The 22,453-nt window shown below is 31.3% G+C and overlaps 1 protein-coding gene across 7 annotated transcripts in view; it reads left to right on the forward strand.

The window, feature by feature from the left end:
• LOC142226367 (ATP-binding cassette subfamily G member 4) overlaps positions 1–22,453 on the forward strand; it is a 73,852-nt gene that overhangs the window by 17,459 nt on the left and 33,940 nt on the right. The window contains exon 1 of one of the 7 annotated variants that reach the window (XM_075296351.1): positions 16,183–16,334. The exons of 4 other annotated variants lie outside the window; for them this stretch is intronic. The gene's annotated coding sequence lies outside the window, so the exon portion shown is untranslated. 2 more of the 7 variants (XM_075296350.1, XM_075296353.1) reach the window with 2 other exon arrangements.

The raw sequence follows: 22,453 nt of genomic DNA on the forward strand, positions 1-22,453 counted from the left end.
CCAATTTTGAATAAAAGAAATTGTGAATATTTTTAAATTTAATTTACTTTGGCTTGCTGATGAATGTCCATCCAAGCTTTAGTTGCATCAGCGAATGACTAGCTACAATTTTAAAAATTTTAATTAGTATGAAAATCGGCTTTAATAAGCAAAAAGTTCACACATGCAAGACTTAAGTAGTTTTCCTTCCTTCCAGTCTCTGCAGAAATTTGTGAAAGGGTAACTATGAGCGACAGTTTACTACACCATCGAGTAATTCATACACTCAAAAAAAGTGAACCATCTATTATTATTATTATGACAGTTTCCTTTACTCTAATAATTTTTTGCGTACGTTAGTTAAATGAACTAAACGGGAAAAAATTATACACAAATTAAGCATAAAGATTTACTAAATTCGTACTTCTCACAAAATAGTTCATTATTGCTTTAAATTTGTAAATTTTACTACAAATGCGCCCATCTTGAACTGCGTGCCATACGCAATTTTTAACTCCAATCAAACTACAAAATTTCCTTTAACAAGTGAAAAAAAAGAATAATTATGTCTAATAAATACTCTTGAATTTGTCGAAAAATATTTACTTATTTTTTGGAATATTGGGGTGATGTCAGCGTTTGTAATACTGGTTAGTTAAAATTTTCTAAAAATATTCTAAAATTAACCAAAATTTTTCTTCCTGGTTTTTTCACTGTTTTTCGGTGTAGTACTATGCGCAAACTATTCTTCCAACCGAATCTGGGATTGTACTTCTCAGTAATTCTTACAATATTACCAACACGTCTGTTCTTTATCATAAAAATTAACTTGTAGATAAGTTTTCCTTTATTCTTCATATCAAGTTTGTGCGAAATATATTTGCAATAAAACCAAATGCCTGAAAGTTGTTCCTAATAAAATGTATTTGTTCATTTGTAAGTTTTTGTTTTACCATCTTTTTAATGTGCTCAAAAAAATCGAATATAAATCTTGTTCCCGTTTGCAAAAATATAATAGGTCTCAAATTTAATAAATTTTTATAATTATTAAATTAATGACCGCCCATCAAAGCAAGTTTAAACACATTAGACTTGCTTTGATGGCCGGTCATTCAATTGCTCAAATACCTGTTCATATAGGAAATATTGTCAAATGTTTTTGGTTTACAGTAAAACAAATTTTAACAATATTGGCTATTAAGTTAGATTGTATTGCAAATATTGCGGGGAAACTTGTCTGGTATCTTCCTACAATACATCAGAATTGATTTGCATTTGCAATACAGTCATTGACATTCTAAGAATGAGTGATGATGATTGCTTGAGTACACCAGGTATGGAAAATGCAGTACTATAGAACTTTTTCACCATGGTCAGTACCGTAGTACCCCCGCGAATGATTTAGTACCTTTTGTATAGACATTTTTGACCCGATATTGGATTTATGGTACAATAGTTTTGACAAAATATTTTAATATTTTGAGAAAGTCTTTAACCCTTATACTACGTTGGGGTCATTTGATGACCCATATCGTATTTTTCAACACCGCATATCTTACTGTTCGAATATAATTAACAATTTCTATCACTCAGTGCATTAATTGGTAACATTTGCTGAATTCATGCTGAGTAGTAAGAACTTTTAATTACAATCCAAAAGTAAGAAATTCGGTGATGAAAAATACGACCTATTACCCAACCCTTATACCAGGGTTAAGAAACTAATTTGCTAATAGTATTTTACAAATTTGGCAAAACAGACAAGTTCATGCGGAAAGAAAATCTTGATTTTGTAAAAGCCATAGTCAAAAACATAATTTTATTGAATTTCAAGAATGTTTTATTCGAAAAAAGCATGTGTTTCTATATTAAGCTTCCACACGAACACTTCCTAGATGAGAAGTTATCGATCGCGTACTAAAATAATGCGAACCATTAGTCAGTCACGGTCGAAACTTGAGACAAAAATAATCTAGCAACATTTGGAGAAAATCTTACCAAAAACTACCAAAAAACTTGTTTTTTTTTGCAAAAAATTATTTCTTCAGAAAGTTTTGTCAAAATTTTAATTCTACAGAAAATTTTTTCAAAATTTTTTTCTTTTGAAAAATTTTGTCAAAATTTTATTTTATTTTTTATTATTTCTATTGAAAATTTTATCAAAATTTTATTTCTGTAGAAAATTTTGTCAAAATTTTATTTCTTTAGAAAATGTTTTCAAAAATTTATTTTTTTTTATCTACAGAATATTTATGATGTACCATGTAGTACAACTGTTGCAACGGTGATTAAAATAGTCTTTGCAAGCGGATATAAAACTAAAAAAATATTTGAAATTGAGGAGTTAACAAACAAAATTTTATATTCTTTAAAATTCAGTCTAAAAGAGCTCTTGACAATAATCTTCCAATGGATTTTTTGTTGAAATGTAGTGAAAAGTACTTTTTGCTCAAAAAATACCTTTATTGTACTTTAAAAATTGTATTTTCCATCCCTGGAGCACACTAAGCCAAGATATTAAAAAAGGAAAGAGAAAGTGAAATTGGGAGAGAATGAGAGAGAGAGGAATGAAATAAAATAACTATTAGTCCTTGCTTATAAATCAAACAATAAGTCCCAGCAAAAAAATTTGGAAGTTCTTCCAAAGGCACAACTTTAAAAGCACTTCCAGAAGATGCACTCCCAATGATGTTCTTTATTTTAACTACCCAGGAAGTTCTTTTAATTCAATTTTTTATAACTTGGTGTTTTCATACTTTTAACGGGTATTTTTAACTTTTTATACCCACCACCATAGAATGGTGACGGGGGTATAATAAGTTTGTCATTCCGTTTGTAACACATAATATATATTCTTGATCAGGGTAACACGTATATATATTATTGATCAGGGAGAAATTCTAAGACGATATAACGATGTCCGTCTGTCTGTTGTAATCACGCTACAGTCTTCAATAATGAAGCAATCGCGCTGAAAATTTGCACAAACTCGTCTCTTGTCTGCAGGCAGGTCAAGTTCGAAGATGGGCTATATCGGTCCAGGTTTTGATATAGTCCCCATATAAACCGACCTCCCGATTTGGGGTCTTGGGCTTATAGAAATCGTAGTTTTTATCCAATTTGCCTGAAATTTGAAACCTAGATGTATTTTATGACCATAAAGAGGTGTGCCAAAAATGGTGATTACCGGTCCATGTTTTGGTATAGCGCCCATATAGACCGATCTCCCGATTTTACTTCTTGGGCTTCTAGAATCCGAAGTTTTTATCCTATTTGCCTGAAATTGGAAATCTAGAGGTATTTTCGGGTCATAAAGAGGTGTGCCGAAAACGGTGAGTATCGGTCCATAGTTTAGTATAGCCCCCATAAGAACGATCTTCCGATTTAACTCCTTGGGTTTCTAGAAACCGTAGTTTTTATCTGATTTGCCTGAAATTGTAAATATTCTGGTATTTTAGGCTCACAAAAACGTGTATCGGATTAAGTTTTTATCGATCCATTTGGTAATGCCTCCATATAGACCGACTTCACTTCTTGAGGGTGTAGAAGGCGCACTGATCATGAAAATTGCTTGAAACTCAATGTAAAATTTCCAGATTTTACTTCTACAGATTTAAGATTTCAAATCAAGACTTTATTTTATAATTTTCTTGCACACGTACACACAAAACATTTTTTTCTGATTCAATCACGAAATTAATTGATCCAATTAATTTTTTAATTGAAATGTCTTCAATCACGAAAATGATAGTATCAATCACAGTTTTAATTGGGCATAGAAAAAAAAAATCTTGATTAAAAAATTAATTGAATTCATTACCAAATTTCAATTAATTTTTTAATTAATTCAATTAAAAATTTAATTGATGTTGATTGCAAAACTCAATTTATTAATTAAAAAAAGGTAACTATTTTCAATTACCTTTTGAATTGGCTTAGAATTTTTATTTGGATTAACAATTGATTGTTTAAAAAAAAATTTAATTAAAAATGTAAAAAATGTTAATCACTTTTTTAACTGACTTAGTCTTCCGAATTTGATTAAAAGTTTATTGTATCAATTAACTTTTTAATTAAAAATTTTAAAATTTTCAATCATTGACTTAATTAACTTAATATTTCTATCTTGATTAAAAAGTTAATTGTACCAATTAATTTATTAATTGAAAAAATTTTCAACTTCAATTAACTTTTTAATTGGAAATATTTTGGTGATATTTTTTTCTGTGTACAAGAGATGTTAATGATTCCTTTAAAACTCAAACAAAAATGGTTCTTATAAATCCAGAATCTGATATAGTCCTCATAGGTGAAATCTTTAAATTTATCTTCGGGAATATCCTCAAGTCCTCAAGCCCTCCTGAAATTTCAAAGGAAACCCTAATATTTGGTTCTTGGTGGTGGGTATTTAAGATTCGGCCCGGCCGAACTTAGTGCTGTATATGCTTGTTTTATTTCAAATTGGTTAGAAACAGAGTAAGAATTAATAAAATGGTACAAATCATTAATTTTTTTGTCGAAAAAAATGCTAAATTCAATCTGAGAAAATTGTGAATTTTTGAAAATATTTGAGATCTAACGTTTCCGACAAGCATTAGAATCCATTAAAAAATATAAAAATTATTTATTTGACAAAATATCACAGAATTTTTTAATTTACATACAAAACATTGAATTCGGATAACACCTAAAGAAGTGATGCAAATTCAGTGCATCGGCTGTTGAAATGGAGGACTTCCGTCCTATGACAAGCCCATGTTAAATTCATCGCTTCTGCGTCAATTTTGCACCACTTCCGGATCCAAAAAGAACATTTTCATTACTTTTTTGGCGACGCTTTTTTTGCTGGGCTGGCTTAATACCATTTATGAGTACACGTAAGTATAATAAAGGGTAACACATCTTGTTATTAACCCTTAAATGCGCATTGTATCTTTTAAGATGCAACCAGAAAGAAATCTTACTTCTTAAAATTTTGACCGAATTCTATGAAATCAAATTTGTTGCATTTAAAGCATCATAACGCAGTTTCAAAAAATATATTTTTCCAGAAAATCTATAGGCTTCTGTGTAAACTGAAACCAAAATTATAAAGAAATTGAAATTAAATTTTGACCAAAAATTTAAAAGCCTACAAATTGGAGTATAATTAATTTTTACCAGAAATAAAAGGAATATTGGTATAAAATTTGTACTCTGAAAAAACAGGGAACCCACAAGGAAAGAAAAGTTTAGTTAATTTTGGGAAAAAATAGATTAATTTTTAGTGTAAAAATATCTCTATTCTCTAGACTCCACTACAATCAAATTGTTTATTTGTAAACAAACACTTAGTTTAATGTGCACTGTATCTTTTAAGATACACCCACTACTTTTGCAAAAAAAAAAAAAAATAGAAAAAAATTATGTTAGTTTTTGTTCATTATATATATTTTTAGAGGAATCGGTGTTCGTGTGCATTTAAGGGGTAAAGGAAACCAGAATTACTAGAATTGAAGTTAAACAAACATTTCACAAACAAAATATCTTCAAATTTCTCATTCGAAGGGCGAACATGTCAATTAGCATAAACTGATATTAGTGTGTCAACTTTGCGTCTTTTGAGGATTTGATACCCTTTTCCTTTACTCAAATAATTTTTGGTGTACGCTATTTAAATGAACTAAATAGCGGGAAAAAAATTATACACAAATGAATCACAAATATTTACTAAATACCCTACGGGAAATTGGTGCAAGTTGCCACTGACGGACCCATCACAGAACTGGTACCGATGCTCCAGTTAATTTATTGATTTCCGTACTCGATTGATATTAAAATATTTTTGGATCTACACATTTTGTGAAATAAAATTATCAGAATAACCAATGTTCGACATATTTCAAATGTTTTCAAATGTTCGAATGCGATTCGGATGCCCAAACTGAAACAGTGTGGGTCCTGAGGATCTGTCTATGGAGTGCTCCTGCTAAATTGTCCCAGGACGTGTCCTTTGGAATGAGTCCAAGACGTGTCCAAAAGTGTAAATTTACCCCGTCAATGACGAACCCATATTAAAGTGACCGGTCCCTTCCATACATTTTGACCAGAAGTGGGACTGGTCCATACACACCAGGGACTAGTCCTGTACCGGTTCTGCGGTTACTCCATTTCCCGTAGAGTACATTCTTCTCACAAAATAGTTCATTAATACTTTAAATTTGTAATGTGATGTCATCGTTTGTAATACTGTTTAGTTAAAATTTTCTAAAAATTATATTTTTTTCGTGGTGGGTTCAATGTTTTTTTCAGTGTGTCAGAATGGATTCCCTATTTAGATTACTATCGAACATTATACTTTGCACATTTTCAACTCAATTCTGAAAGACCAAAACGCAAACTCTTTGTGGTCATTAAATACTCAAAGTTTTTTCTTCCCTACGCGTATGCATACACCCAAAGAAAAAACTAGATATTATTACAATATTTTTTCGAGCTTATTGGACAGGAAGATTAAGGGAATTGATATTATTAAGTTACTAAAACGCAAATGCCAGATACCCATCTTGCAAGCCTGACTATACATAACTGGTCGGCTGATAAGTCCCCGGTCTAACAAAGAAAAACACATCTTTTGTCAAAATTCGTTTTTATTATTCAACATAGTTCCCTTCAAGAGCGATACAACGATTATAACGACCTTCCAATTTTTTGATACCATTTTGGTAGTACTCCTTCGGTTTTGCCTCAAAATAGGCCTCAGTTTCGGCAATCACCTCTTCATTGCAGCCAAATTTTTTCCCTGCGAGCATCCTTTTGAGGTCTGAAAACAAGAAAAAGTCGCTAGGGACAGATCTGGAGAATACGGTGGGTGGGGAAGCAATTCGAAGCCCAATTCATGAATTTTTGCCATCGCTCTCAATGACTTGTGGCACGGTGCGTTGTCTTGGTGGAACAACACTTTTTTCTTCTTCATATGGGCCCGTTTTGCCGCGATTTCGGCCTTCAAACGCTCCAATAACGCCATATAATAGTCACTGTTGATGGTTTTCCCTTCTCAAGATAATCCATAAAAATTATTCCATGCGCATCACAAAAAACAGAGGTCATTACTTTGCCAGCGGACTTTTGAGTCTTTCCACGCTTCAGAGACGGTTCACCGGTCGTTGTCCACTCAGCCGACTGTCGATTGGACTCAGGAGTGTAGTTATGGAGCCATGTTTCATCCATTGTCACACATCGATGGAAAAACTAATACACCCGAGTTTACAGCTGCAAACTCCGCTCAGAATCATCAACACGTTGTTGTTTTTGGTCAAATGTGAGCTCGCGCGGCACCCATTTTGCACAGAGCTTCCGCATATCCAAATATTGATGAATGATATAACCAACACGTCCTTTGATATCTTTAAGACCTCTGCTATCTCGATCAACTTCATTTTACGGTCATTCAAAATCATTTTGTGGATTTTTTGATGTTTTCGTCGGTAACCACCTCTTTCGGTCGTCCATTGCGTTCACCGTCCTCCGTGCTCATTTCACCACGCTTGAATTTTGCATACCAATCAATTATTGTTGATTTCCCTGGGGCAGAGTCCGGAAACTCATTTGTTTTTGCTTCCACTGTATTTTTTCCCTTCAGAAAACAGTATTTTATCAAAACACGAAATTCCGTTTTTCCCATTTTTTTCACAATAACAAAAGTTGCTTCACAAAAGACGCTCTATCTCACAAACTAATTGACTTACAGACGTCAACGAAGACAGACACGAATCATTTGAAGGTTGGTACTAAATAAAAATAATATGCATTTAATACTAGCGACGCCATCTATGTGTCAGACCGGGAACTTATCAGCCAACCTGTTATATGTTTCAGTGTTGGTCACTACACATTTTCATAGTCTTTAGCGAGATCTGGCCGGGTGAGATGATTTAATATGGGTCTTTTATGTTAATTCCTTGTGAAATTTACATACGAGAATTATTCTTCCCAAATTTAACCATTTTTTCCTTATTTACGACGGGCTTATGATATGCACAGTGGTGGTGAAAATGTCCCTTTGACATAAAGTATTTTCATTGTGAGCAAATAAACCCGAATTCATTACAAACGTTGTAACAATGGTCTCTAATCTCTTTTATTTGCCTCTAAAGAAAATTGTTTAGCGTCAAAAGAAATCTTCGTTTGTCTAAAATTTCGTTCCTCCCAAAAAAAAACTCTTCTTTCAGTGTAGGACTAATCTATGCATTGTTGATATTTGGAAAAACAGATGATGAGTTAGCATTATAAACTATATAATACAAAACTATATTATTATATAATATGCCCAACGTTTCCGCTTTGACCCATACTACTGATATGGGCCTTTTGTTTGTAAATAAGAATATGATTTGAATGTATTGAACTTCATACCAAACCATAGAAACGAAATAGTTTAATTCTACATTTTGATTTTAAGACAAACAAGTATATACGGCTGTAAGTTCGGCCAGGCCGAATCTTATGTACCCTCCACCATGGATTGTGTAGACACTTCTACTAAAGACTGTCATCCACAATCGAATTACTTGGGTTGCGGCCGATGGCAAGGCATCTTAGAACTTTTTAACATCATCTTCCAAATTGTAAGTTAGTCCATGCGGGATATATAGTAGACAAAAGAAAGGTCGATTAAATACGTATATATTCAGTTCTTGATCGATAAATATAGGGAAGAAATAATTACGAACCGATATGAACTTTTGTGCGGTAATTATAGAGCCAGAATTGAAATATGGGGGCCGCTTTATATGGGGGCCATATACAATTATGAACTCGAGTCTACCAAAAATGGCAGATTTTTTACTGTTTGGTAGATTGGTAGAATTCTTGATGTTTTGGAAGATTTTACAACAATGAAATGCTTCATAAATTTTCTATAGAAATAACATTTTGACAAAATTTTCTATGGCAATAAAATTTTGACAAAATTTTCTATAGAAATATAAAATTTTGCAAAAATAAAATTTTGGGAGATTATTTTTGGCTCGAGTGGCAATCGTGATTTTTCTATGATTGGGGATCGCTTTATTTGGCGGCTATATATAATATAGATCGATACACGCAAAAAAATAATTCTTTCCTCCCAAACGAAATTTTAGACAAACAAAGTTCGTTTCTCATTTGCTTTTCGCTGTAAGGAAGCGTATTTTGAAGAAAAGTATATATTTTTGTGATAAACGTTTATTCTTTTCCAGGATGTAAAAACAATTTCATAAAGACAAACTCAAAAAAAAAACATTGTTTTCTTGCTAATTGCATTTTCCCTCACATCTTCTCACATCCACGAGGTTTTTTAGTTCTTAACACCTTTTCATGTAATACCAACTATGTAGAAGAAATTATACGATTTTTAAATTTTTTTATCTTTCGCCTGGACGGAGAATCGAACCGCGGACCATACACTTTGTAAGCCAACACACTAACCACTGAGCTATGTACCTGTTATGGTCATCAATAGATAAATATCCATATAAGTTATATTTATATAGCATAGCTTGCGGCGCCCACAAACCGAATAAACAAAATTTATTTAACAGAAACAAACATTCAGTTTGGCACCGTGGAGCAGTGGTTGCTACGTCCGACTTGCATGCCAAGGGTCGTGGGTTCGATGCCTGCTTCGACCAAAGTTGTTTTTTTTTTTTAATATGTTCCAGATATGTTCGGAAGATTCCGAAATAATGTTCAACATTACATTGCAGTATATTAAATTTTGAACTGTAAAATGTGTCTTATTAAAGACCTAAAGTCAGAAAAGAACAGTGTTTGATATAAACGAAATGGACTGTGTTGTTGTTTCAAAAATAACTTTTTTTATTGAAAAAATAAAAATTTTGTAACAAACGAATTTTTTTGGTGATAAAAGTTTAAAATTTTCGAAGCAATTCAAAAAAAACTCTGACAAAAGAAAAACGTTTTCGGTACACGTTTTCCAAACGTTTTTTTTTCTTTGGGTGTACGGGCCAAAGTTGGCATACACCAGCCAAATGTACCAAATTTCAACCGGATCGGATTCAAGAGGCTATATATAATTATAGACCGATGTAGACCAATTTTTGCATGGTTGCTAGAGACCATATACCAACACCATGTTCCAAATTTCAGCCGGATCTGATGAAATTTGCTTCTCTTAGAGGCTCCGCAAGCCAAATCTGGGGAGTGGTTTATATGGGGGCTATATGTAATTATGGACCGATGTGGACCAATTTTTGCATGGTTGTTAGAGACCATATACCAACAACATGTACCATTATCAGCCGGATCTGATGAAATTTGCTTCTCTTTGAGGCTCCGCAATCCAAATCTGGGAATCGGTTTATATAGGGGCTATATATAATTATTGACCGATGTTCACCAATTTTTGCATGGTTGTTATAGACCATATACCAATACCATTTACTAAGTTTCAACCGGATCGGATGCATTTTGCTCCTCTAAGAAGCTCCGGAGGTCAAATCTGGGGATCGGTTTATATGAGGGCTATATATAATTATGAACCGATGTAGACCAATTTTTTCATGGTTGTTAGAGACCATATACCAACACCATGTACCAAATTTCAGCCGGATCGGATGAAATTTGCTTCTCTTTGGGGCTCCGCAAGACACATCTTGGGATCGGTTTATATGGGGGCTATATATAATTATGAACCGATGTAGACCAATTTTTTCATGGTTGTTAGAGACCATATACCAACACCATGTACCAAATTTCAGCCGGATCGGATGAAATTTGCTTCTCTCGAAATATTGGTTTATATGGGGGCTATATATAGTTATGGACCGATGAGAACCAATTTTTGCATGGTTGTTAGAGAACATATACCCACACCATGTACCAATAATCAGCCGGATCGAATGAAATTTGCTTCTCTTTGAGGCTCCGCAAGCCAAATCTGGGGATTGGTTTATATGGGGGCTATATATAATTATTGACCGATGTGGACCAATTTTTGCATGGTTGTTAGAGACCATATACCAACACCATGTACCAAATTTCAGCCGGATAGGATGAAATTTGCTTCTCTTTGGGGCTCCGCAAGACACATCTTGGGATCGGTTTATATGGGGGCTATATATAATTATGGACCGATGACAACCAATTTTTGCATGGTTGTTAGAGAACATATACCCACACCATGTACCAAATTTCAGCCAGATCGGCTGAAAAAACAACTACTTGTGCCAAGTTTCAAGTCGATAGCTTGTTTCGTTCGGAAGTTAGCGTGATTTCAACAGACGGACGGACATGCTTAGATCGACTCAGAATTTCACCACGACCTAGAATATATATACTTTATGGGGTCTTAGAGCAATATTTCGATGTGTTATAAACGAAATGAGTTAATAGTTAATATACCCCCCATCCTATGGTGGAGGATATAAAAATCGAAATATTGGCCTCAGACCCCATAAAATATGGGAATATATTCTGAACTGTCGTGAAATTTTGAATGGATCGTGCGAGTCTTCCGTCCGTCCGCAAGCATGTGTATGCCTTCTAATAATCATGCAAAATTTGATTTCAATTTAAAACACAAACGATAACCTCGTCAAATAATATAATATTGTTTATATAAAATAAAACTATAAACTATACAATTCAAAACTATATCATTTTGTAATATGCCAACAACACTTCCACTTTCACCTATACTGTTGATATGAGCGCTTTGTTTGGAAATAAAAAATTGATTAGAGTACATTCAACTTTACACCACACATGCAAAAAAATTATTTAGATTTCAATCACGAAAATCGCGGATTCAATTCCTGTTTGATATGTCTTCAATCATGAAAATTATAGTATCAATGATTGAATTGAAAATTGATTGAAAACCAACACGATTTTCAATTAAACATTTTATTGACTTTTGTCACGAAATCAATTAATTTTTTAATTGAATCAATTGAAAAAATTATTTAACTAAAGCAATTCAAAGTTTAATCCAAACAAAATTGATTGATTAAATTTTTTTCAGATGGTAAAAACGTATAATGGAAATCTCAATATATGAAAAGAGCGGAGACACTGCTTCTCTAGAGAAATATGACCATTTTGCTCGAGTGGAAAAATATGGACATGCAGATTTTTATATATGAAAGATAGATCTTTTTGTTCTCAAATCTGGATTCCCATCTTTTTCCATTCGGCCAAACAGGGGACACATTTCTCCCTGTTTCTTATATCCAACATTTCTGCAATTCGGTAGATATTTGGCAAAAGGTTTTTATACCAATCGATATTTATCGTTTCTGTGTACCTATTGTAAAAATTTGGATGTTCTATCTTTAACGATAACCGTGTACAATGTTTTTATCGTGATTTTACATGAACTGATTATTGTTCGCAAACATTTCTTAATCGGCCAATTAATTATTATTGCTGAATGAGTAATTTCATTTCAAATGCACGCAAAAAATTAAATTTTTTTCTAAGCCTACAGTCAATTTCGTTTATAGCAAGCGCTGTAAGTGAGTTTTAAGAACTATAGGGCAATTAAAACAAAACATAAAATTCCAAAAAATTAAAATCTTGAAATCTTTTTTTTTTTTTTTTGAATCGATCCATAGAATTGAGTGTTTGAAAAATATTTCATGCAAATGTTGACGGCGTCTCAAATGATCCTTCCGCTTAGTCCAAATGCTTCAATGTTGTCTTCCAATGAGTCAATTGGCTTCAAATTGTCTGTGCTTTAACAAAACCCCACCAAAAATAGTCTAAAGGCGTTAAATCACCCGATCTAGGTATCATATTGAGCGGTCCGTCTTCATATTGATCGGTAAAAAACCTATCTTTCATTTTGGTTTCTTGAGCGCTTAGATTGGGTTAGGCTAGTCTGGTCTACAATTTTTATCCAGCCTCAAAATTCTCATATGATTAGCAGAATTTACACGCTCACAAAAAATCGCTTCTGTAACATATACTCCCAAACATATTTTGCTTCAAGCATATATATTTTTGGGTATTGCCCAAACATTTATATGTTTGATCTCTTCCAATATGTAATATGTTTGAAAGCATATTGGTCTAAACAATATATGTTTGGGTAGTCTAAGTTCCAAACATTTTGTATTTTTGCATCCAAATTCAATAATGTTGTCTTCCAAAAGACAATATGTTATTATGTGACCATAAAATAAGTTTGGAAGCATTTTGCACCCAAAAATATTATATGCTTAAAAAAATTCTCCCAAACAATATTGTGCTCAAAATTTTATTTATTTATTTATATATTTACAATCATAATGAATTATGAAAATAAACAGGTAATATAGGTGCTAACAACATAGGTTTTCGACCTGAATGCTCAAAATTTTGTTTCTGCCCAATTGTATATTCCCCGAAATCTTACTCACTTCCACGAGATTTTTTAGTTCTTATCACCTTTTTCTCTAATACAAACATTGTAGAAGAAATTATTCAATTTTATGATTTTTTTTATTTTAATTTTACCTTTTGCCGGACGGGGATTCGAACAGCGGACCACACAGTTTGTAAGGATCAAAGAAGTAGCTGATCAATTGCCCAAGGAAAAATAAAATGTTAAATTTGTAATAACAAGCAACAACCACCAACTTAATTCAATATCGCTCCCTGTTAAATAGCGCTCCAAGCTACTAAATACATATATGTTTATAGGCTATTTCTAAATTAATATATGTTTGCATCCAAGCATATTATATTTACAAACATTTTATGTCCCAAACATAATATGTTCTAACATATTAACATATATGTCCCAAACATGTTATGCTAGTTTATGAACATTATATGCTTGCACTCAAAAATATTGTGTTTAAAAATTTGTGTTCCAAATATATAATGTTTATAGCCAAACATATGAAAAACAGTCTTTTTCATCCGTGTAGTTAGGGGTCATGGTTTGGAGAAAAAATTATCAAAAAACTACCAAACAATTCTCATTATTTTATTTTGAAAATTTTTATTTCTGTAGAAAATTTCATCTGATTCATTTCTATAGGGACTTTTGTCAAAATTTTATTTCTATAGAAATTTTTTTTCACATTTTAATTCTATAGAAAATTTTGTCAAAATTTTATTTCTATAGAAAATTTTGTCAAAATTTTATTTCTATAGAAAATTTTGTCAAAATTTTATTTCTATAGAAAAATTTGTCAAAATTTTATTTCTATAGAAAAATTTGTCAAATTTTTATTTCTATAGAAAATTTTGTTAAATTTTATTTCTGTAGAAAATGTTGCCAAAATTTTATTTCTGTGGAAAATTTGGTCAAAATTTTATTTCTATAGAAAATTTTGTCAAAACTATATACGAATTTATTTCGGCATAAGCCGGCTATCATGCAAATCTGAACTGCCTGAATTAATTCTGATAATTGGTTGATAGCTTTGCTGAAAGTAGAGGATGCTGATGAGGAATGTGGTAATTCCGAAACGTGCGTCCATCCAACCATCCTGCAGTCTATAGGGCTTTGCCCAAATAAATTTGACAAACATTCTTTTCCTCTGTTGGTTAAACTACACTTGTAGTTTAGTCAATGCATGGTTTTAAGCTGACATTAAAAAACAACAACAATGCTTAAAGAACAAAAACCAAAACAAAACGAATGAATTTCACCACGACCCAGAATATATGTACTTTATGGAGTCTTAGGGCAATATTTCGATGTGTTACAAACGGAATGACAAAGTTAATATACCCCCATCCTATGGTGGAGGGTATAAAAAAAAAACTTTATTTCTATAGAAAATTTTGTCAAAATTTTATTTCTATAGAAAATGTTGTCAACATATTTATTTATTTATATTTATTAATATATTTATTTGTATTTACTAATATATTTATTTCTATAGAAAATTTTGTCAAAATTTTATTTTTATAGAAAATTTTATTTTTGAAGAAAATTTTGTCAATATTTTATTTCTATAGAACATTTTGTTAAGTTTTATTTCTATAGAAAATTTTGTAAAATTTTATTTTTATAGAAAATGTTGTCAAAATTGTATTTCAATAGAAAATTTTGTTAAAGTTTTATTTCTATAGAAAATTTCATTTTTGAAGAAAATTCTGTCAACATTTTATTTCTATAGAAAATTTTGTTAAAATATTATTTCTATAGAACATTTTTTCAAAATTTTATTTATATAGAAAATTTTGTTAAAGTTTTATTTTTATAGAGAATTCTGTTAAAATTTGTATTTCTTTAGAAAATTTTGTCAAATTATTATTTTTATAGATAATTTTTTCAAAATTTTATTTCTACAGAAATTTTGTTAGAATTTTTTTTCGATAGAAAAATTGTGAATTAGCTTTTATTTGGAGAGGAATATTTTGCGAGAGCAACACCCTCAGAACACATATATGTTTATAGGCAATTTCTAAATTAATATATGTTTGCATCCGCACATATTATGTTATATAAAAAAATGTTACGTCCCAAACATAATATGTTCTACCATATTAACAGGTATGTCGCAAACGTCTTTATGAACATTATATCCTTGCAATTAAAAATAATGTGCTAAAAATTTGAGGTCCAAACATATAATTTTTACACCGAAACATATGAAAACAGTCTTTTTCGTCCGTGTTGGTGTGGTTACACCAACGATTTTAGTATTGGTTCCGAGCCAAAGAAGTGGAGCATTGGAGTAAGTTCTTTTTTAAGACACAATTCTTTTTTGAAATTGAGTTTGCTGTACTTGGACTGTAGGAAACGCATTTTAATTTATTCGTTTTTTCAGCTTATTTCTTCATGTGCTATCAAAGTCATTTAAAAACGAGTGTTAACGAGAACTTAAATTTCCAAATTCAATTGCAATTGGCGTTAAATGTCAAATTTACAGCTCCTTTTCACTAATAACACACTGTTCCACAGTGTGACGCAGGGTATAAAAATTAGGGAAGATCAAAATCTTTGGATCCCAGTAATCTTTTTTTTGAGTGTAGTATTGAATAAAACCCACAATCAAAACAAATCAGAATAATAAATAAAACAAAACAAAAAAAAAACAAATGAATGAATACATAGAACAATTGCAACGGTTCCAGGTCATATCACACATTCAGATATTCATACGTGATTGACTAATGTTTGGCATTTTATTCTATTTGAGTTCAGTTTCATTCCCAGCTATTTGTTTTTTTTTTATTCTTCATACTAAAACAGGACAGTTGCTGCTATCACTTGTCGACAATGAAAGCATTATTCCGCAATGTCATGACAGTCATGCCTGAATACTGAAACAAATCACTCGAAATCCGTGTACCACGGAATATTCCAATTTTGAAATTGAATATTCCATTTCTTTGTAGTAATCACAATTTCGGTGATAAGACAAATTAAAGTATGTTTTGGAAATTGTCAAAGTAAAAACAGTGCCGAAGAAATGTGTGTAAATAAAAATAATATATATTAAAAAATGAAAACTATTGAGGCACGACAGCAGCTCAGATACAATAAAACTAACAACCATATGTTTTTAAATGTTCTAAAGAATAAACTATAAAATGAATAATCTAAATTAAATGGGTAGATATAAATTAAATATAATACTATTAAAAAATATTCATGTAAGGACTGAAAACATTCCGCAAAAAAAGTGTCAACGAAAATTCCATTCTAACCTATACAATATCTCAGCAAACAAAGCGTAGCCAAAAAATAAATGAAAATGTACAATTTGGATCCGGAAGTGGTGCAAAATCTGCCTTATCACCAAGATTGCCACACAATCCAAAAAAAATTACCAAAATTTGAAGAAAATTTTACCAAAAAAACTACAAAAAAAGATCTTATTTTATATATATTTCTATAGAAAATTTTGTCACAATTTTATTTTTTAGCAAAATTTTATTCCTATAGAAAATTTTGTCAACATTTTTTCTATTTCAAATTTTGTCAACTTTTTTTCTATAGAAAATTTTGTCAATTTTGTCGAAATTTTAAAAAAATTTTGTTTTATTTCGATAGAAAATTTTGTCAAAATTTTAATACTAGAGAACATTTTGTCAACATTTTATTCCTAGGGGAAATTTTGTCATATTTTTTATAGAAAATAAAATTTTGCTAAAATTTTATTCCTAGAGAAGATTTTGTCAATTTTTTTTCCATATATTTTATAAATATTTCTAAAGAAAATTTTGTCAAAATTTTAGTTTTTTACCAAAATTGTATTCCTATAGAAAATGTTGCCAACATTTTTTTTATAAAATTTGTCAACTTTTTTTCTATAGACAATTTTGTCAATTTTGTCGAAATTTAAAAAAAAATTGTTTTTGTTTTATTTCGATAGAAAATTTTGTCAAAATTTTAATCCTAGAGAACATTTTGTCAACATTTTATTCACAAGGGAAATTTTGTCATATTTTTTATAGAAAATAAAATTTTGCCAAAATTTTAATCCTAGGGAAGATTTTGTCAATTTTTTTTTCCATAGAACATTTAGTCAATTTTTTATACCCTCTACCATAGGATGGGGGTATACTAATTTTGTCATTCCGTTTGTAACACATCGAAATATTGCTCTAAGACCCCACAAAGTATATATATTCTGGGTAGTGGTGAAATTCTGAGTCGATCTAAGCATGTCCGTCCGTCTGTTGAAATCACGCTAACTCCCGAACGAAACAAGCTATCGACTTGAAACTTGGCACAAGTAGTTGTTATTGATGTAGGTCCGAGGTATTGCAAATGGGCCATATCGGACCACTTTTACGTATAGCCCCCATATACACCGACCCCTATATTTGGCTTGCGGAGCCTCTTGTAGGAGCAAAATTCATTCGATCCGGTTGAAATTTGGTGCGTGGTGTTAATATATGGTCTCTAATAACCATTCAAAAATTGGTCCATATCGGTTCATAATTATATATAGCCCCCATATAAACCGATCCCCAGATTTGGCTTGCGGAGCCTCTTGGAGGAGCAAAATTCATCCGATCCGGTTGAAATTTGGTACGTGGTGTTAGTATATGGTCTCTAACAACCATACAATTTTATTTTTTAGCAAAATTTTATTCCTATAGAAAATTTTGTCAACATTTTTTCTATTTCAAATTTTGTCAACTTTTTTTCTATAGAAAATTTTGTCGAAATTTTAAAAAAAATTTGTTTTATTTCGATAGAAAATTTTGTCAAAATTTTAATACTAGAGAACATTTTGTCAACATTTTATTCCTAGGGGAAATTTTGTCATATTTTTTATAGAAAATAAAATTTTGCGAAAATTTTATTCCTAGAGAAGATTTTGTCAATTTTTTTTCCATATATTTTATATATATTTCTATAGAAAATTTTGTCAAAATTTTAGTTTTTTACCAAAATTGTATTCCTATAGAAAATGTTGCCAACATTTTTTTTATAAAATTTGTCAACTTTTTTTCTATAGACAATTTTGTCAATTTTGTCGAAATTTAAAAAAAAATTGTTTTTGTTTTATTTCGATAGAAAATTTTGTCAAAATTTTAATCCTAGAGAACATTTTGTCAACATTTTATTCACAAGGGAAATTTTGTCATATTTTTTATAGAAAATAAAATTTTGCCAAAATTTTAATCCTAGGGAAGATTTTGTCAATTTTTTTTTCCATAGAACATTTTGTCAATTTTTATACCCTCTACCATAGGATGGGGGTATACTAATTTTGTCATTCCGTTTGTAACACATCGAAATATTGCTCTAAGACCCCACAAAGTATATATATTCTGGGTAGTGGTGAAATTCTGAGTCGATCTAAGCATGTCCGTCCGTCTGTTGAAATCACGCTAACTCCCGAACGAAACAAGCTATCGACTTGAAACTTGGCACAAGTAGTTGTTATTGATGTAGGTCCGAGGTATTGCAAATGGGCCATATCGGACCACTTTTACGTATAGCCCCCATATACACCGACCCCTATATTTGGCTTGCGGAGCCTCTTGTAGGAGCAAAATTCATTCGATCCGGTTGAAATTTGGTGCGTGGTGTTAATATATGGTCTCTAATAACCATTCAAAAATTGGTCCATATCGGTTCATAATTATATATAGCCCCCATATAAACCGATCCCCAGATTTGGCTTGCGGAGCCTCTTGGAGGAGCAAAATTCATCCGATCCGGTTGAAATTTGGTACGTGGTGTTAGTATATGGTCTCTAACAACCATACAAAAATTGGTCCATATCGGTTCATAAGTTTATATAGCCCCCATATAAACCGATCCCTAGATTTGACCTCCGGAGCCTCTTGAAGGAGCAAAATGCATCCGCTCCGGTTGAAATTTGGTACATGGTGTTAGTATATGGTCTCTAACAACCATGCAAAAATTGGTCCATATCAGTACATAATTATATATAGCCCCCATATAAACCGATCCCCAGATTTGCCCTCCAGAGCTTCTTGGAGGAGCAAATTTCATCCGATCCGGTTGAAATTCGGTATGTGGTGTTAGTTATGGTCTCTAATAACCATTCAAAAATTTGTCCATATCGGTTCATAATTATATATAGCCCCCATATAAACCGATCCCCAGATTTGACCTCCGGAGCCTCTTGAAGGAGCAAAATACATCCGATCTGGTTGAAATTTGGTTCGTGGTGTTAGTATATGGTCTCTAACTACCATGCCAAAATTGGTCCATATCAGTCCATAATTATATATAGCCCCCATATAAACCGATCCCCAGATTTGACCTCCGAAGCTTCTTGGAGGAGCAAAATTCATCCGATCCGATTGAAATTTGGTACGTGGTGTTAGTATATGGTCTCTAATAACCATTCAAAAATTGGTCCATATCGGTCAATAGTTATATATAGCCCCCATACAAATCGATACCCAGATTTGACCTCCGGAACCTTTTGTAGGAGCAAAATTCATCCGATTCGGTTGAAATTTGGTACATTGCGCTAACAGCCATGGAAAAATTGGTCCATATCGATCTATAGTTATATATAGCCGATGGCCAATCATTCAAAAATTTGTCTAAATCGCCAAAAATAATCTACCAAAATGTTATTTCTATATGAAATTTTGTCAAAATTATTATTACTGTAGAAAGCTGTGTCAAAATTTTATTTCTACAGAAAATTTTGTCAAAATTTTATTTCTATGGAAAATTTTGTCAAAATTTTATTTCTATGGAAAATTTTGTCAAAATTTTATTTCTATAGGAAATTTTATCAAAATTTTGTTTCTATAGAAAAGTCTTTATTAGAAGTTTCTACGCAACCCAGGGTGGATGGTACATAAGATTCGCCCTGGCCGAACTTACGGCCGTATATACTTGTTTTCTATAAACATTTTTGTCAAAATTTCTTTCAATAGATAATTTTGTCAACATTGTTTTCTATAGAAAATGTTGTCAATATTTTTTATAGAAAATTTTGCCAAAAATTTTTATAGAAAATGTTGCCAAAATTTTATTCCTAGAGAACATTTTGTCAAAATTTTATTTCTAGAGAAAACGTCACAATTTTATTCCAAGAAAATTTTGTCAAAATTTTAATCCTAGAAAATTTTGTCATCATTTTATTTCATTAGAAACTTTTGTCAAAATTGTATTCCTAGAGAAAATTTTGTTAAAATTTGTACTATAGATAATTATGCCAAAATGTTATTTCTATAGAAAATGTGTGAAGTACTTCTTAGGTGGAGAGGAATATTTTGCAAAATCTACCAAAACATCCAGAATTCCACCAGTCTACCACAAACAGTAAAAAATCTACCATTTTCGGTAGAATTGTACCAACTGTTGAAATCGAGACTATCACAGGGTAGAAGTAATCTTTTTAAGCACCCACTATATTGATTTTGCGTTAGTTAATCAATATTTAGGAATTCATTTGAAAAAAATAAGAATATTTAAAAAAAAAAATAAGATTTTTTCTTAAATGTTCAGTTTCCCCATTTATTTAAAGACTCTCATATATTTTTCATTTATATACCCTGCGCCGTAGTGTGGAACAAATTTTTGTGATAAAAGTCGCAGGTTTAGTCCAATCCAATTCAAATTTAGTCCCAGCATGTATTTGTGTCAGAATAGAATCCTATTGATTTTGGAAGAAATCGGTTCAGATTTAGATAAATTAACACCCAAAAAAAAAAAAAATATATATATATATATATATATATATATATATATATATATATATATATATATATATATATATATATATATATATATATATATATATATATATATATAAGCTTCGAAATCTACTAAAAGTGGATTTTAAGTCTCTTTTTTTATAAGGCAAATGGTATATGAAATTTAGTTTAAGCGCATTTTGGAAGTGTAATGTGAATGAAGTATAAGAAAGCATTTATTTAAAACATAATATGATAATGTCATTAAACACAATTATTATGAAATATTTGTGATAAAAAATTCTTAACGGAAAAATCTTCAGAATTACCGTTACATTACATATTCTTTTTGATTTTTTATGTAAGTGCTCGATTATGTGAATAATTATATTAACTACAACTGCCTAAAAATTTGAGAATAACAATCCGAAAATTACCGAGAAGTATTTATTTTTGTCATTACAAGTTAGTCATTATAACTCGCCGCAATGTAATGCAACGTGTAATGACAGATTTACTCCTGGTAATGTCAATTGTAATGAGATGTGGTTACCTAGTTTTTGCTGGGATCTTAAAACTTCCTAACACCGTCTTCTATTCCATACGTGGTATATATTAAACTAAAAAAGGCCGATTAATTTAATTAATTAAAAAAGGCCGAGTAATATAATTAAGTTTGACAAAATTTTTTATAGAAATAAAATTTTGACAAAAGTTTCTATAGAAATAAAATTTTTGCAACATTTTCTATAGAAGTAAAATTTGGACAACATTTTCTATAGAAATAAAATTTTGACAAAATTTTCTATAGAAATAAAATTTTGGTAGATTATTTTTTGCTCGAGTGGCAACCATGATTATGAACCGATATGGACCAATTTTTGTGTGATTGTGGATCGGTTATATATAACTATAGACCGATATGGACCAATTTTGGCATGGTTATTAGCGGCCATATACTAAACCACCTTCCACATTTTAACCGGATCGGATGAATTTTGCTCCTCCAAAAGGCCCCGGAGGACAAATCTGGGGATGGGTATATATAGGGGCTATATATAATTATGGACCGATGTGGACCAATTTTTGCATGGTTGTGAGAGACCATGTACCAAATTTCAATCGGATCGGATGAATTTTGCTCCTCTAAGAGGCTCTGCAAGCCAAATCTGAGCGTCGGTTTTTATAGGGGGGCTATACGTAAAAGTGGACCGATATGGCCCATTTTCAATACCATCAGACCTACATCAATAACAACTACTTGTGCCAAGTTTCAAGTCGATAGCTTGTTTCGTTCGGAAGCTAGCGTGATTTCAACAGACGGACGGACGGACATGCTTAGATCGACTCAGAATTTCAACACGACCCCATCCTATGGTGGAGGGTATAAAAATACATCAAC

The sequence above is a fragment of the Haematobia irritans genome, chromosome 2 (assembly GCF_050003625.1).
Source record: "Haematobia irritans isolate KBUSLIRL chromosome 2, ASM5000362v1, whole genome shotgun sequence".
Lineage (NCBI taxonomy): Eukaryota > Metazoa > Arthropoda > Insecta > Diptera > Muscidae > Haematobia > Haematobia irritans.